General features: G+C 41.4%; 1 non-coding gene across 1 annotated transcript; it reads right to left on the bottom strand.

Moving 5' to 3' along the window:
- Nucleotides 1–6,001: 6,001 nt before the first annotated feature.
- On the bottom strand, nt 6,002–6,883 carry LOC112013104 (uncharacterized). Its single transcript, XR_010626030.1, has one exon. It is a non-coding gene; the product is annotated as an uncharacterized LOC112013104 (transcript).
- Between the last annotated feature and the right edge of the window lie 7,972 nt (nt 6,884–14,855).

Here is a 14,855-nt window from a genome sequence, read left to right on the forward strand (position 1 = left end):
ACTACAGGCATGAATGGATTTAAGTTTAAACACTTAAAGGAATCGTAACATAGTGTTAACTAACCCAAATCATCTAGTCTGAGGACTATAGGCATGAATGAGTTTAAGTTTAAACACTTAAAGGAATCGTAACATAGTATTAACTAACCCAAATCATCTAGTCCGAGGACTATAGGCATGAATGGGTTTAAGTTTAAACACTTAAAGGAATCGTAATATAGTGTTAACTAACCCAAATCATATGGTCCGAGAACTACAGGCATGAATGGATTTAAGTTTAAACACTTAAAGGAATCGTAACATAGTGTTAACTAACCCAAATCATTTGGTCCGAGGACTACAGGCATGAATGGATTTAAGTTTAAACACTTAAAGGAATCGTAACATAGTGTTAACTAACCCAAATCATCTGGTCCGAGGACTACAGGCATGAGTGGATTTAAGTTTAAACACTTAAAAGGAATCATAATAGATTGATATGCTGATTAAAAGAAGAGTTTGATTAATAATAATACCTTTTGAGGTTATTTACATTCCACGGGCGTGGTATCACATGATTGTCTAGGTCTTCAAGGAAGTATGCCCCAATGCCAGCTCCTGAAGTAATACGATATGACCCTTCCCAATTAGGCCCTAATTTTCCCTAAGCTAGGTTCTTTGCAGTGCCAACCACCTTTCTTAGTACGAGATCGCCAGGTTCCAGAGGTCTGAGCCTTACGTTGGCATCGTAGCCCTGTCTAAGCTTTTGTTGGTAATGTGCTAATCGGACCATTGCATTTTTCCTCCTTTCATCAATGAGGTCCAAGCTCTTCTCTAGCAGCTTATCATTACCCGTCGGACTAAACGAGCTAGTTCTCAGTGTCGGGAATCCAGTTTCCAAAGGTATGACAGCTTCAGCCACGTAGGTCATTGAGAAGGGGGTCTCTCCGGTAGACCTGTGTGGAGTGGTTCTGTAAGCCCAAAGCACATGTGGTAATTCTTCTACCCATTTACCCTTCGCGTCATCTAATCTTTTTTTCAAGCCATTCACAATGACCTTGTTGACAGCTTCAGCCTGGCCATTACCCTGGGGATAAGCTGGGGTGGAATACCTATTTATGATCCCCAGCTCGCTACAGTAGCTCCTAAATGCTTTGCTATCAAACTGCAGGCCATTGTCCGAGATGAGAGCACATGGGACTCCAAATCGAGTAACTATACTCTTCCACACAAACTTTTGCACGTCTACGTCTCGGATGTTTGCAAGAGGCTCTGCTTCGACCCACTTGGTGAAGTAATCAGTGCCGACTAGCAGATATTTCTTGTTTTTTGCAGCCTTAGGGAATGGTCCCACGATATCCAAGCCCTATTGGGCGAAAGGCCATGGACTGGATAGCGGGTTGAGAGTCCCCCCTGGCTGATGAATGTGCGGAGCAAATCGCTGACACTGATCACATTTTTTGGCATAATCCAGGGCTTCCTTTTGCATGTTCGGCCACTAATAACCTTGAGTGATGGCTCGGTGAGCCAAGAATTTTTCTCCAGTGTGGCTTCCACAGATTCCTTCATGCAGTTCCTCTAATAACAGCTCAGCCTTTTCAGGATGCACGCACAACAAGTACGGCCCTGAATAGGAACGTTTGTATAGTTTCTGATCCTCGGACAACCAGAACCTGGCTGCCTTTCTCCGAATTTTATCGGCTTCTCCCTTCTCTTCAGGCAGGATATCTTCCTTCAGAAAATTAACCAGTGGGTCCATCCAACTGGGTCCAGCCCTGACCTGATGTACTTGAATTACTTATTTTCCTGCTTCGGTAGGCTTATGCAGGTCCTCAACGAGGATAACTCTCGGCAAATCTTGTGCCGAAGAGGTGGCTAGAGTGGCCAAGGAGTCAGCGTGTGAGTTGCCACTCCTGGGAATATGCAGCAAGCTGAAAGACTCGAACCCTGACTGCAAATGTTTAGCTCGGCTTAGGTATCCCTGCATTCTTTCGTCTTTTGCCTCAAACTCTCCCTGGACTTGACCTACAACCAGCCTTGAGTCCGAGAATACCTTTACTATCTTTCCTCCCATCCTTTGGACCATACTTATTCCCATCAATAGGGCTTCGTATTCTGCCTCATTATTGGTCGCCGAGAAGCCTAACCTTAATGCTTTTTCAATAACGATTCCTTCGGGGGATATCAGCACTAGCCCCACTCCGGAGCCTCTCTGGTTTGCAGCACCATCCACGTACGCCTCCCAAAGGGAAGACTCTTGTTGAGAAATCATGCCAACCGATTTTTCATCCATGTCTGATGTCAGCTTTACCTCTTCTAGCTGGGGCTCTGTGAACTCGGCTACCAAATCAGCAAGCACATGGCCCTTGACCGAGGTACGTGGCATATACTTGATGTCAAAAGCCCTTAGGATCGTCCCCTATTTTGCAATTCTCCCAGTGTAGTCTGCACTTCGGAGTATGGCCCTGAGCGGAAGCTGGGTGAGGACGACGACTGTATGGGCTTGGAAGTAATGTGGGAGCTTTCGTGTACCGTGCACCACTGCTAAAATGGCTTTTTCCAACGGTAAATAACGGACCTCGGCTTCATGAAGCGACTTACTTACGTAGTAAACGGGTTTCTGCACACCGCCCTCTGTTCGGATCAGCACCAAGCTTACGACATGGGTAGCTACAACGATATATGCGAACAAGACCTCGTCGGGTTCAAGGCTGGACATGATTGGTGGTCGAGCTAGATAATCCTTCAACTGTTGGAAGGCCACAGCACACTCCTCTGTCCACTCGAACCCTTTCCACTTGTTAATCAAGGAAAAGAAAGGACGGCACCTATCCGCTGATCGACAGATAAATCGATTTAGGGCTGCCGCCATCCCCATCAGTTTCTGAACCTCTTTGGGGTTCCGAGGAGGTTGTAACTCATTGATGGCCCTTATTTGATCAAGGTTGACCTCGATTCCCCTGTGAGTCACCATATATCCTAGAAACTTGCCTGACCCCACACTAAACGAGCACTTAGCAGCGTTCAAGCGTAGCTTGTACTTCCTGAGAACTTCGAAGGTGCTTTCTAGGTCCTTCACGTGCTCGGACACCACTTTGCTCTTCACCACCATGTCATCTATGTAAATCTCAATATTTCTCCCCAGCTGTGGTTCAAACATCCTCGTCATCATCCTTTGGTAAGTAGACCCCGCATTTTTTAAACCGAATGGCATCACCTTGTAGTGGTAGTTACCCGTGGGGGTCACAAAAGCAGTTTTCTCTTGGTCTTCCAGGGCTAAGGGTATCTGATGATAGCTTTGGAACGCGTCCAAGAAGCTCATTCGGGGGTGTCCGACGGTGGCATCTACTAGCTGATCGATCTTAGGCATGGGGAATGGATCTTTAGGGCATGCCTTGTTTAAGTCGGTAAAGTCCACACATACTCGCCATTTCCCGCTCTTTTTCTTCACCACCACAATATTTACCAACCACTCTGGGTAGAAAACCTCTTTAATAGCCCCAGCTTGTTTGAGCTTTGCCACTTCTTCTCTGGCTGCCTCAGCGTGTTCCTTAGATGGACGCCGAAGAGGCTGCTTCTTAGGGGTGATCATAGGGTTTACTTTCAAATGGTGGCATATAAATTCTGGATCTACCCCATGGGCTTCATAAGCGTTCCAAGCGAATACGTCGAGGTTTTCCTTAAGAAGTTGCACTAACTCCTCTTTTTCCTGCAACGGCAATTGGGATCCGAGTTGAAAGAATTTTTCAGGATTATCCCCAATGATGACCTTTGTCAAATCTTCGCACCCTGCACCCTGGTCCGGGTCTTCAATGGGCGATGACTGGTGCTTTAGTTGCTATAAGCCCCTGGTTGACGACTCGGCTCCTGGCTCGTGTTGAATGGCAGCCACTAAGCATTGTCTAGCTACGGATTGGTCCCCCCGAATTTCGCAAACTCGGCCTTCGAAAGGATATTTGATTTTCTGATGCAAGGTGGAAGAAACCGCCCTCAGCGCATGAAGCCAAGGTCTGGCTACAATTGCCGTATAGGGTGAAAAAACGTCCACAACTATGAAATCCACCTCCACCACCTCTGAGCCAGTCTGCACAGGCAGTCGTATTTGGCCCTTCGGGGTAACAACTCTTCCTTCAAAACTGATCAGCGAAGAATGATATGGTGTTAAGTCACTAAGTTTGAGGTTCAGCCCCCTGTAGAGATCAGGGTACATTATTTCCGCAGCGTTTCCTTGGTCAACCATCACCCGTTTCACATCGTACCCCCCAATTCTGAGGGTGACGACCAACGCATCATCATGAGGCTGGACAGTGCCCACCTTGTCGGCGTCCGAGAAGCCTAAAACTAGCTGATCATCAAGTTTGCACCTCTTCGGACCCTGGCCAGATTCCCCCGCAGGTAACCGATCCACCGACATGACCTTGGATGGCCAGGATCCTATTCTCCCTGGGGCCGCAAAGATAACGTTGATAGTTCCCAGAGGGAGTTTCAGAGGATAGTCCCTCTGGGAGTCCGTGCTCGTTGGACCTCCTCGGCCACTGGTGTGATGTAGGAGATGTCGCAATTTCCCCTCGTTGACTAGTTGTTCCAAATGAACCCACAAGTTCATGCAGTCCTCAGTTGTGTGCCCATGATCCTGGTGGTAATGGCAGTAGAGATTGCGATTACGCCTGTCAGGATTCCCTGCCATCTTGTTTGGCCACTTGAAGAACGGCTCGTTCTTGACCTTTTCTAAAACTTGGTGGACTGGGTCTCTGAATATGGTGTTGACAGTTTGGGGATTGGCTATTCCTGACTGCGCAGGAAAATCTCTCCTCGGTTTGCTGCTGGTGTATCGATCCGACCTAAAATCCCTTCTTTCCAGGGGGATAATCTTCTTCTTGCCTTTCCCTTGTTGTTGGTCTTCTTCAACTCTCTTGTACTTCTCAATGCGGTCCATTAGCTGACGAATGCTAGTAACGGGTTTACCAGACAAGGATGTCCTCAAACTGTGATCAGTAGGGAGGCCGAGCTTAAACGTTTCTAGGGCCATTGCGTCAAAATTGCCCTCCATGTCATTAAACATTTTCCAATATCTATCCGAATACACCTTCAGGGATTCTCCTTCCTGCATGGTCAAAGACAGCAGAGAAGACAGAGGTCGGGCCACTCTTCAGCATGTGACAAATCGTGAACCAAAAGCTTGGGTGAGCTCTTTGAAGGAGATGATGGAATTTGGGTTCAGCCCATCGAACCACCTCATGGCAACTGGCCCAAGACTGGAAGGGAAAACCTTGCACATCAGCGCTTCGTCCCTAGAATAGACAGCCATCCTTTGGTTAAAATGACTCACGTGTTCCACATGGTCTGTTTTGCCGTTGTAGATGGTGAACGTTGGTTGGTTAAAGCGCCGAGGCAGTCTAGCCTCTTCGATCCTGCGCGTGAAGGGTGACCTGGAAATCTGGTTTAGAGCCTTGTTCATGGCATCGCTTCTGACGTCTCCACGTGATGGACTCCTGCGTTACCCCTTGTGAGGGGATTCCTGTTCATAGGTATAGGACTCGCTGGCTAGTGTCCTGGATTTGGGTTGATAAGTGACGTCTGGCTCGTCCTCAGGGTCCTCATCAGAATACGAGGGAGCCCGTTTCCTCTTTGCATGGCGTAACTCCCTTTTTAGCTTTTCAACCTCCCGCTGCAAATCTCGGTTCTTCTCTGCATGGGACATGTGGCTTCCGCCATGTGACTGGCTTTGACCAGGGGGTATGGTGTGCACGCTACCCTCGCGGTCTTGTTTTTGCTCCAGGTTAAGAAAAGGGTCCCCGTGCTGAGATGCCCTAGACTCCGCTTCTTGTTCACCGTGTTCAGCCATCACCTACCGTGTTCGGCCATCACCTACTGTTGTCTCCACCCCTGCACAAGCTCTCCCCACAGACGGCGCCAATTGTAAGGTCGGTTTTTGTAGCCCAAGCCCAAAGGAGGGTTTAGAGTGTACATAGAGGAGGGTTATATTACTAGAATAAGAAAAAAGAAGAAAGAACAAAGAAAATGAGTAGAATATGAATCACTTTTCTTCTACAATTGATATTGATCCTCTAGATAGAGATAAGGGGACACCTTTTTTCTAATTTTTACAAAGAAGAGGGGACCAAAATGAAAAATGATGAAAAAGATATCTCCATTTTCTTTACCCTCCCAATTTTTTTTTTCCCATTTGAACCCCTAGCATTTCTATTCTGTCCTGTTTTAACCCCTATAACATTTTAGCATTCTAAAATACTAAAAAGACCAACTACTACATGAAAAGTTCAGACTGCAACAAGGTATAGTAGTTAGCAGCCTCATCTTCTAACTCCTAAAGTCCATCACCAAATGAGTACCCATCTCCTCCATTGAGCCTTTCAACCCCAAAATCATAAACTACTCCTACTCCAACTCCAACCTCTCTGTTGGGGATTCCAAGCTCATCATCTGAGGCTTCAAGAAGGTGTCTAATGACCCTTTCTTTGTCATCCTCTTCATCTCCCTTTGACAGAACTTTTGGTGATGATGAAGAGGAAGTGGTAAAGTTTTGGTCTTGCATGGTGGAAGAGGCTGTTGTGAGGCTTTCAGGGTCATTTTCAGCCGTTGGGAATGAGAGAGGGTCAAAGATGGAGTTGGAGTCTGAAGAGATCTCTTGCTGGAGGGTTGTGATGAGAGAGGACAAGTCTTGGTTTGGTTCTTCTTCCTCTGCATCAAGCAGAGAGACTATCTGGTTAAATGACTTGTGGCGCTTAGACTCCTCATAATCCTCTATCTGGGTTTCTTCTCTTTGGCATTTTAATGGAGTTTCTGCCATCAAAGAAACCTTTTTTTTTTTTTGTATAAGAAAGAGAGCTAAAGAGATGCAAGTCTTATAGAGAGAGAGAGAGAGAGTGCAAATAAAAGGCAAGGGATGATGAGAGAGAGAGGAGGGTTGAGGGGTTATATAGAGGAAGGAGCAAAGGTGGGGTCCTGGTCAAAATGAGTGAAAAAAGAAAGGCCAGAATATTTAATACATTAATGTTTGTTAGAGTGAGAAAGATGAATTTGTAGAGAGTGGGCGAAAGAGCTGGGCTGGTTATGAAGCACAGAACAGTTGGCTAGGTTACGTGCAGTGATGATAACATGAACATGAGCTAAAGCTTGAACAACTCTATGAATGAATGTCTGAAGAGATGTTTTATTAAGTGAGCAGTGATTACAGCATTCAGAGCTACAGTAAGGCTTTTCTCTCCATTTTTCTCTCTTTTTTCCGTCCCCCATTATCAGGGACCCTTCTTCTTTATATAGCATCCCTTCCTATCATCTCCATCGTCTACCTGTTTTTCATCCGCGCATCTACTCAAGTGCATGTCACGTCATGTGTCTACTTTAGTTCTTTGTTAGTGGCGGCAGCTGAGGTTGCACTGTTCAGGGGTCTTCTCCACATAAATGCGGCCAGAAAAGCTGTTGCAGCGCATTAAATGCGATGGTAGCAGCTTTTCCTTTAGATATTTTTCTCTAGTTCTGATCATCTCTGGATCCACTCAGAACTTATCATTATCATTGAGATTGTTAGGAAGGTTATTCGGGTCTTCCTCACGTTTGTTTGATCATGGTTATTTGTGGCCGAGGAGTAGGATGTCCTCGGACTAGCAGTGACCTCTTCGGACGGCATTCCCTCTTTACTTCTGGGCCTCCTGCCTTCAAATGGGCCGTTCCAACCACCTATTGCTCCTCGGAAATATAACAATCCTTAACAGGGCGCCCCGGGCCCATTAAGCAGCTCTGGGCTTTTACCCCCCACAACTTCTATTAGAAAAAATAATTTCAACGATTTAATTGAATCCAATTTTTTTTTTTTTAAATTCAGAGTAATTTATCTTCATTTTAAGAATAAGCCTTGTATAGAAAAAAATTATCTAATTTCAACGTGAATTAATTGTTAAGAAGATGCTAATAAGAAAAAATGAAATGGTGTTTCTATCTAAAAAATAACTGCAATTTGACTAACCCATTACTACAATTTGATTAACTCATTTGGGGCAACTACAGCTTTTAAGCCTTTACTACAATTTGGTGAAACCACTTAACACATCCATGACTTCTAAATCCAAATTTTATTATATAATATATTATATGATATGATATGAATATGATATAAGATGATATAATTTGTGTAAAAATAAAAGTAACGCAAATATATATATATATATATCTCTCTTTGTGTATTTTCTTTATATATTTTATTTAAAATTAAAAGAATAAAAAATAAGAACAAGCATAAAAAAATAAAATAAAAATAAAGAAGTAAAAGTTTTATTGAAGAGAGAAAAATACCCAAAAAATTAATATTACCTTTCAAAAGTTTAGGAGCTCAAATTCATTAAGGTAATAATTTGTAATCCTTCATAAAAATGAGTATAAAGTAGTAAAGTTTTTGGAATAATTGATAATAAACTCCATATTTTGATATTGTTTTCACTTTAAACTCTTAAGCTTAGATACCTAATAGGTTACCATATAGTTTAAAAGTGTTATAATATAATCATTTTATAAATTCAATAAATTACTAAGATAGAATGTACTTGAGTTTTATCGAGTTATTAAAAATATTTCAATGCCCCCCTAACCATATACCAGGGTTTTTTGAAAATAGAAGTTCTTACATTCACATAGCAGTAGAGGAGTTGGGGGCTGCTCCAACCATAGTGGTGATTGAAAATTTGAATCCTCCACAGGGGTTGACATTCCTGATATGGAAACTGATATTCAAAAGGAAGGTATTAATTCTGAGACTTTTTTAAATTCTCTTTCAATTGTTGAATTAGGAAAAGAGCTGGAAAGGGGGAAAAGTCCAATGCTAGATATACCAATCCTGTTATTTGCTCATTTTGCTGAGGATTCGGGGGCAGATTTTACGAGTTTGGATTTTCTCTCCAAGTTAGATGAGATTGAAAGAGGCATAAAAAAATATGACTCTATTCCTGGCGTGTTCGAAGGTAGCTCCAAAAAGAATTCTAAAAACATTGAAGAGGCATGTGTTGAGTTAGACTTTGATGGGGCATCCAATCCGATTGGCCAAAGCTTAAAAGTGGATATTGCTGATGATTGTCCTATGTTAGCTCCAACTCCTCAACATGGGAAGTGGACTTGTTATACAAAACCAGGAATTAGTAAAGGCCACAATGTGAGGACTGATCCAGTGGCATTAGGGAAAAGAGCACAGGATGATGGCAGAATCATCTTAGAGTTACCCAATAAAAGGCAGTAGGTTTTTCAAGGGGATGACATTAGCAGAGGTTGTTCATTAGCCATACCAGACATAATGAATCTTTTAGTATGAAATTGTAGTGGGCTTGGGAACCCACGTATAGAGAATGAGCTTGTTAGCATTGTACGAGCTAAAGATCCCTTTGTCGTGTTCATAGCCGAAACATAGGCAAATGATGTAAGGCTAGATCGTGTCCTTTGAAAAATAGAGTATGATCAAAAGTGGGTTGTGCCGAGAAGTGGGAAGGGAGGTGGATTAGTTTTGTTTTGGAAGTATTCAATTAATCTCAAGGTTGAAGATTCTAATTAGTACTTTATTGACACTTCCATGGACAAGAGCACAGATGAGAATGAAGGTTTACCGGATTTTATGGGGAACCAGAAACACATAGAAGAGTTGAAGTGTGGAGTACTTTGAAGGGTTTGAATACTCAGCAAAACATCCCTTGGTTGTGTGCTGGGGATTTTAATGAGCTTACTAAACGTGATAAGAAGCTGGGAGGAGCTTTTCAGGGACGTAATTGATGAGTGCAGTCTAATGGATTTGAGGTTTGTTGGACCTAAATATACTTGGAGCAAACATTTTGAAGATGGCCATTTGATATGAGAAAGACTGGAAAGAGGTATGGCAATAAACTCTTAGTTTTTTTATGTTCCCCTTGGAACTAGAGTAAACCATCTTTCTTGTAACTCTTCAGACCATCTGCGAGCTCTTTCTATTAACTTGTTTGGATTGGAAAATTTGCCCAAAAAAAAAAATCTTTAGGTTTGAAGAAATGTGGCTGGCAGGTTCAAGGTGTGGGGAGACTGTGGTGGCGGCTTGGGTTAATAATATGGGTCCAAATCAAGCAACTGGAGTCCTAAAAAAAAGTAGAGAAGTGTGGAAAGGATTTAGAGTGGTGGAATAAAATTGTTTTAGTAATGTTCAAAAGGAATTAGAGACAAAGAAAAATACTACAGTTGGTTGAGAGAGAGACTTTGAGAAGTGGATGCAATTTTCAGGTTAGGTTTCTAAAGGCTAAAATTAATGATTTGATTAATAAGGAGACCTGAATGTGGAGCGAACGGTCTAGAATTCTATGGATGAGTAAGGAGAACAATAATTCGAAGTATTTTCATAGCAAAGCTACCAAGAGATTTAGGAAGAATTCAATACTGGGAATTAAAGACAAAAGGGGAGAATGCCAAAATCAACCCGATGGGATTGGAAAAATTCTAATTGATTTTTACAGTGAGCTGTTTACTACATCAAACCCGGTCCTAAACTCTGAATCACTGGATTTAATTCCAATAGTGGTTAGAGCTGAAATGAACGCAAAACTTACTGGAGACTTTATGGATGGGAAGTATTGGATGCATTAAGACAAATGGCTCCATAAAACACCGGGTTCAAACGGAATGCCCCCTTTGTTTTATCAACACTTTTGGCTGGTGGTGAACCATAAGGTAACTTAGTCTATTTTGGCATGGTTGAATTCAGGTACCCTACCATATCCTGTGAACCGTACTTTTATTACGCTTATATTGAAAGTTGATAGTCCTAAACAGGTTTTTGAATATCACCTCATAAGTTTGTGTAATGTCTTATATAAGATTTTCTCAAAAGTTTTGGCAAATAGGTTGAAGAAGTTTCTCTCTTTTCTTATTACTGAGCATCAATAAGCTTTTGCAAAAGATTGCCTCATTAGTGATAATATTCCAGTTGCTTTTGAGACCTTACATCGCTTGAGGAACCACAACTCCGACTAGAATGGGTTCATGATGCTCAAGCTAGATATGAGCAAGGCTTATGACCGCATGGAATGGAGTTTTTTAGAAAATCTTGTGAGGAAAATGGGCTTCTGTACTAGGTGGATTAATCTTATTATGGAGTGTGTGAAAATAGTCTCTTATTCCATACTTGTGAATGACCTTAGGGGGTGATTTATCCATCAAGAGGTATTAGGCAAGGTGATCATCTTTCCCCTTTCCTATTCCTTCTTTAATTTGTACTGAAGGACTACATGGGCTTATAAAATAGGCAGCAAGGGGTGGTAACATTAAAGGCTTCTTGTTGTGCAAAAGAGATCATAAACTAATCCATTTGTTTTTTAAAGATGACAATCTCTTTTTTTGTAGGGCAAATCTCGAAGAGTGTGGTAATGTTTTAAAATTCTTTACGGTGTACAAAGTTGTTTCAGGCCAAAAAATCAACAAAGAAAAGGCAGCTTTATTTTTTAGCAAATCCACAAAGGAGGAAGCAAAAGATGCTATCAAAGGAATGCTACGGGTTCAAGAAATTAAGTTTTATGATAAGTACTTAGGCCTTCCTTCCCTTGTACGGAGGGGTAACAAAGTTAGCTTCAGTTACATTAAAGAGTGTGTTTGGAGGAGATTGCAAGGGTGGGAGGGGAGGCTATTATCACAAGCAGGGAGAGAGGTCTTTATTAAAGCAACTATTTGGACTATTTTTAATAAGTCATGGGATGTTTCAAACTCCCTATTGGACTGTCATGAGATTGAAGGTTTGATCCAAAAATTCTAGCAGGGACAGTGTGGAAATACGAGGAAGATCCATTGGCTTTGTTGGGAAGAATTGACGAAATCAAAGGTGGTTAGTATTATGGGTTTAGAGATTTAGTTCTTTAAAATTTTTAAGGCCAGGTTCTTTCCTCATTGCTCTTTTTTGAAAGCAAAAGATTCGGCATCAGGCTCCTATGCGTGGAAGATCATTCTTAAAGGAAGGGAGGTCATTCAAAGGGGCTCTTGTTGGCGAGTAGGAGATGGTAAGTCTATAAAAAGTTGGCAGTACCATTGGCTACCTATAAAACATCTTGCCAAGATTGCCTCACCAATGGTTGAATCTATGGAGGAAGCTACTGTGGATTGCTTGACAAATACTGGTAGCAGAAGCTAGATTTCGGAGATGGTGGATGGAATTTTTGATCCAAGTGAAGCAAAAAAAAAAAAAAAAAAAAAAAAAAAACCTTGTCTCGTGTTGCTGTAGCAGATTCTTTATTTTGGCCAATGTCTAAGGATGGGCAGTACTCATGTAAATCCGAATACAAGTTTCTTAAAAAAGATGAGGATCTTAACTTTCATGAAGAACCTCCAGATGAAGAACAAAGAGTTTGGAAAGGTATTTGGGCTCTATCATCTCCGAATAAAGGGAAAATTTTAATTTGTAGAGCATGCTAGAACTCATTGCCTACAAAAAGGAACCCGGTTTGTTGGACCATTATTAATAATCCAAACTGTGATCATTGCTCATTGTCACTAGAGCGTATCTTGCCTGCAGTTTGGACCTACACAAAACTAGATGCAGTGTAGAATGATGCAGTGCTTTGGGGCTTTTAACACTATGAAGTTTTTCAAGACTTTAGAAAGCTAATGGCGTGGATTTTGAAAAATAATAAATTCCTTGAGCTGTTTGCCATGACTGTATGGTCTATATGGACTTAGAGAAAACAAATAAGGATGCACCAACCGAGCTACGTTATTGAATAACTAGCTCAGGTTTCAAAGTACAGGTATGTGGAGTTTTAGTCCATCTTGCCTTCAGCAAAGCCACATCAGGTCCAACCTCATGTTCACTAGTCACCTCCTCCTTCAAATTTATTTAAAATCATTTACAACGGTGTTGTATTTGCTGATGAGAACAAATCAAGGATAGGTGTGGTTATTCAAGACAACCAGGTGTTGGTCATTGTGTCACTAGTGCAACACAAGCTTATAAACCGATTGAAATTGAAGCCATGGTAGCCACTAGAGTTCTTGAGTTTGGATCGGAAATATGCGTTGAAAAAGCTATGGTGGAAGGAGATTCCATTACAATAGTGTCTGCTATGGAAAAAAGATGATGCAGGTTTGGCTCCATTCGAGTTGTTAGTTAAAGATGGTATTGGTTTTGTGCAATTTTTCTCACAATTGACTTACTCTCATACAAAGAGAGAAAGCAATAAAGTAGCTCATAGTTTGGCAATGTTAGCAATAAATTACCCAGACTATGTAGTGTGGATGGAGGATGTTTCTCTACAAGTACGCTTTGTTATTTAGGCTGATTTAGCTGTTTTGTCTTAATAAAGTTGGATGTCTTTTTTCTATTAAAAAAAAAAAAACCGATTAATATTCATAATAGTTTCCTCTATGCTCTAGCCATGCAAAAGTATGTTAGTTAATTGATGGAGCAAGTTTGTACCCAAGTTAGTCACCTAACAAAGCTAGCATGACTACTCATTAACGCTACTTGTGTGGAGCAAGACTACTCATTGGCAACTTCTGAGAGCACTGGAGTACAAAGTCAATGTTGATAGGGCCATTTTCAAGTTGCTGCAATCATCAGGCATGGGGGCAGTGATACATGACCATGAGAGTAGAGTGGAAGCGATGATAAGCAAGAATTTCCATTAGCCTTTAGGACCTCTAGAGACCTAGAAAGCATTGACTAGGCTCCAAGGTCGCTATACTGGAGTTCGACGCGCCAACTCTCCCCCTTTTTTTTTTTATTTGCACCTATTCGCATCGACTCAGCTTGATTTGTGCCAATTCGGGCCAAAACGAGCCAATTCGGGTTGATTCCAATGGAAACAGGAACCAATATGGCCGAAACGGCCACCAAAACATGCCAATACGACCGATTCTAGCCGAAATAGCCACCGAAACAAGCCAAAATGGCAGCAGCTGCCATTCTTTTGCTTCATGTGGCCTTGTGAGAGGGGGAAAAAAAAAGAGAAGAAAGAAGAAGAAGATGAGAAGACACAAAAAAATGGATGGAAGAAGAATAAATGTACGTAACAAAAGAATATAAATTAAGTAGGTGGGAAAGTCAATTATTTCATGTGGATGGGCTAGGGAATGGGAAAATGAGTAAAGGAACTTTCTTGAAATGTGGTTTTTTGTTTACAATTACCAAAAATATTGATTTTATTAAAAGCAAATCATAAATAATTGTTTTTTAATAATAAATTCTACCCTTTATTTGAATTTTTTATATAAAAAATATTAAATTCACTGTATAAAAATATTTATAATAATTTTTTAATCACTGCATCCCGCTGCAACCGCACCCTACTTTTTCAAAAATTGCTGAGTCCTGCACCCGCACTCGAATCCAGAAACGCACCCGTGCTTCATAGTTAGAGACTGAAGTGAAGGCTTTGAAAGATGGGATCACTTTTGCATGGGATGTGGGCATTCAAGATGCAGTTTTTGAGTGTAATTCAAAAATTGTTTTTGGTAATAAATGGTACAAGTGAACCCTCAGTTAATATTGCTAACATTGTTATGGGAATTCAATAGAAGATGCAAGAGTTCAAAACAGTCCAATTGTGTCATGTGAAGCACCAAGGGAATCGACCTCCACATATCTTGACGCAATATGTCAAAGATATTGATCATTATGTAATATGAATAGAGGAAAATTATAATATGCTTGGGTCTGTTTTAGCTCACGATGTATTGAACTTCTTTTCTTCTTAATTTCATTTTTTCCCCCTCTGCTAACACCTAACAAGTCTTTAAATTTGGTGGTCATGCAATTTAGGCAAGTGAGGTTGGATTGGGTCAGCCTAGTAACTTTAGGCTCAGTAATTGATATCCCTTCCCAAAACAAAACAAAATTTTGAAATATTCCTATAACTGAGATTTAGATC

This window comes from Quercus suber, unplaced genomic scaffold (genome assembly GCF_002906115.3).
Source record: "Quercus suber isolate HL8 unplaced genomic scaffold, Cork oak 2.0 scaffold_682, whole genome shotgun sequence".
Lineage (NCBI taxonomy): Eukaryota > Viridiplantae > Streptophyta > Magnoliopsida > Fagales > Fagaceae > Quercus > Quercus suber.